The sequence below is a fragment of the Octopus bimaculoides genome, chromosome 18 (genome assembly GCF_001194135.2).
Source record: "Octopus bimaculoides isolate UCB-OBI-ISO-001 chromosome 18, ASM119413v2, whole genome shotgun sequence".
NCBI classification, from domain to species: domain Eukaryota; kingdom Metazoa; phylum Mollusca; class Cephalopoda; order Octopoda; family Octopodidae; genus Octopus; species Octopus bimaculoides.
This window is the reverse complement of record NC_068998.1, coordinates 1165241-1169448: the sequence shown is the minus strand read 5'-3', so window position 1 is coordinate 1169448 and position 4208 is coordinate 1165241.

Here is a 4208-nt window from a genome sequence, read left to right as displayed (position 1 = left end):
TATATATATACATATATACATATATATATATAATATATTCTTTAAATACTTTGAATATATCTATAAACATAGAATATTTATTCCATACGAGAGTCGAATGTGATGAAGTTTTCTATTTTTTATGGTAAGAATATGGAATCATATTTAAGAAATTTCAATCGTGATATAGACGTAAAGATATTTGATATACATAGGATATTATGTTTGATATAAATGGAAGATCAATTTGACATCATTCTACATATAATATTTCATATATCATCAGATATCTTTATTTAATAAACAAAATGTAAGAGAGAGAATACTGGTAGTATTATGTTAAAATATTAAATTTCATATTCATAATGTTGAAATGTATTTGTTACTCTTAAATAATAACATTTCGTGCCATTTTTAACTGATTCAGAACAACACTACATTTACTTGTTTCTTTTTCAGTATGTCAGACTTATCCTCATTCTTCTACTAAAAACTACAACTCCGAAAGTTCCAATACGAAATCCAACATAGATAAAACATTATGTATTAAACAGTTAAAATATATTATATACTATATTATATTGTATTGTATTATATTGTATAATATAATATAATATTATATATCACAGCATAGCCACAGCAACGATAGCGACAAGTAAGACAGTAGTTAAAATATATTGGACATCGTTAAAATTTGTATTAAAATAATTAATTTAACTGAAAAATATATCTCATATAGATTAAATACCATCTTTGTTGCAGCTAAAATATTATATTCCATTCAGTTAATATTATGTAATGTGTACTTTATATGTTTCTCTCTCTCTCTCTCTCTCTCTCTCTCATATATATATATATATATATATATATATATATATATATATATATATAATGTAAATATATATATATATATATACACGCACAGATATGTGTGTATGTAAATCTAACTATATATCTATATACATACACACATACAACACACATATATGCATGTATATATATACACGCACATAGATATACATTTGATGGATTAGAATATATTCTATATGCTTAAAATGTATTTTCTCTAGATAGAATGTTATGAAGTTAAAATAAAATTTGTGTAGTTGAAATGATTATTTTAAAAATATATTTGAAATATGTTTAACAGCATATATTTAAAACTGTTTGTATAGTTACAATATTATATATTATGATGTAATTATATATACGCAACGTTATATATCATAGATGAAATATATTTCACATGACCAAAAAATGTATTTTAAAAAGTTAAAATATTATATTTATTACAGTCCAAATAAAACTTATGGATTTGAAATAAATATCATATATTTAAAATATTAAGTTATATGCTTAAAATGAATTTTATATTGTAAAAATAACACATCTCATATAAATAATATATTCCATTTCTCAAATATTTCTAAAATGTAGTAAAAATATTTTACCTGATAAAGATTTAAATAAATTTTGCAAAGGCAAACCAAGACATACTTAACATACATGTACACGATCTTTATCGTTTCTCTAAAATAAATAATAATAAATTATAATAAATTTATTAATAACATCTACTAACACATTTTCTCTACAGAAAACATGTGAGAAGTTCCAGATTATTTGAGGATATTCTATAATATTGATTTGAAAGTAATTAACGCTGATTGTCAACGTTAATTAAAAATAATGGGCCTAATTGCAAATATTATCTGACAGTTAAAATGTTTGTCTATCACTTTTTCACACACAATCTCTCATTATCTCAACTTCAATACATAACATACATACATACATACATACATACGCATATATATATATATATATATATATACACACACAAATACGCACAAAAAACATACACATAAAAGATGAGTAAAAACTGGAGAGTAATTTGATTCCTTCTATCACTGCTCAAAATATCAGATTACCTCTCCAGGTAAGATTAAATGATTAAACATGGCAAGAAATTCAGAATAGCCGCCGAGATTATCGTCAGTTGTCTTATATGCATTCTTCTACTGGAACTGAGCGCAGTCTTTATTTCATTCGGTACTACAACTCTTTATTTATTTTATCTATCTACACTCATATACATGTGTGTGTAGTATGCGTGCGTGTATGTGTGTGTGTCTGTGTGTGTGTGTGTGCGCGCGCGCACGCGTATATGTGTGAGTGTGTGTATAAGTAAATATATGTAACTATATATATATATTCGCCTGGATTTACTGCTCCGAATTATGGTCAGCAAAGAGCGTCAAATGAGCAGTTGAGGCATCCCAACGCTACTTTACCAAGAAAATTGACTCAGTGCAACAAATGAGTTACAGGAAGAGGCTAAAAGAACTGGGGGAGACGTGAAAGATACGCAGTGTGTGCGTGTGCATGCGTGTAGATGTGTGTATATATATATATATATAGGTGTTTATATATATATGTATATATATATATATATATAAATTTTATTCAACGTTAAGATTTAAGAAAAATAATTTTACATTCATCTGAAGGGTGACTCCATATCTTTGTAGAGCACAAATTTATAATTCTTTAACAAGAATTGTATTGGCAGTCCGAAGATGGTCTAGAGAACCGAAACTTCGAATACAATGTGAAAAAACTATTCTTGCTAAAGGATAATGAACACACACACACACACACACACACACGCACACACACAAATGGAAAATCATTGTCTAGCACCCAACTTTGGTTATTGAAAGCTATGCCAATCACCGAACTGGACGCCACTGCATAGAGTCAAAGAAACTGCCTTCTCTGTCCAGAGTAAGGGCCCAATCCTGTACAGCTAAGAGATCAAAGGTTGACTCGATTTCAGTACCTTGCTAGAAGGCCACAAAGATCTAGAAAGAGTGGACATGGATGTGTGCGAAGAACATTTAGACAAATTTTTATCAGAGACACCTGAGGAACCAACAGCGCAGAAAGAAACGCGAAGAAGGGCAGCTTTGATCAACTCACTATTTTACCAGGACCGATTCCGGAGATAGAGCCGTTAATTGATAATAAAATTTAGCAAGTATTAACACTAATGGCTGTTGTCCCAGCATGGCAAAAACTTTGGGCTGAAACCAGCAAACCTGTTGCAAAATACACAAATCAAACGCATATGTGTGTGTGTGTGTGTGTGTGTGTGTGTGTGTGTGTGTGTGTGTGTGTGTGTGTATATATATATATATGCATATATATATATATATATATACACACACATATATGTGTGTGTGTGTGTGTGTAAGAAAATGAGATGACAAAGGAATAAGTGAATAACTTATGAACTTCATTGTCTTACTGCTGTTTCTGCTATGGGATGTAGTGGACTCATAACTGAGTACCTGAATAATACCTTACAGTTAGCCTAATAGACGTCGTAAGATTTTGACGGCTGGTAAGATCAAACATTTCCTTGTAGAATAGATTTGGTACGCTACTTAAACGTATTGACTAACCTTTAAATTTATGTTCGAATATTTGTGTGTAAAATGAAAACAAACACACACACACATATACATACATACACACACATATATATATTCTTTTACTGTATCAGTCATTTGACTGTAGCCATGCTGGAACACGGCCTTAAATGGTTTTAGTCTAAGAAACCAACCTCGGGACGCACTCTTTGTAAGCCTAGTTACAAAGATAACTACATATTATATAGATATAAACATGTACATATATATATAAGTATACGTACATGCATAAACACATACATACACGCACACACACATATTCGCCTAGGCATTGCGGAACTAAGAACCTATTGTAGAACCCAATATGCATATGTGTTGGACGAGAAAAGAGCAGCAAAAATAAAAAGAGATGCCAAAGGAAAGCGATGGTTATGCTATGAATTCCATTAGCTTACAGCTGTTTCTGCCATAAGATGCAGTGGACTCCTGGTTGAGTGCCTGATGAGCATCCAATAGCTTCATCGGAGCCTCGAATGTGAAATGTAATTTCTTTGAGAAAAAAAGAATTTTATTTGTGCAGGGAAGGGTTTAGCAGTGAGAAGGTCAGTATTGATGTATAGAAAAAAAATACAGGTCCAAAAGGCAATCAAATTTACAAGTGGAAAAAATATATGCATATATACACGCAGGCACGCACTCATCATTAATATAAAACATAATACAAAATAATATAATATAAATATATATATATATATATATATACACATGCATACATACATATATGTGTGTGTGTGT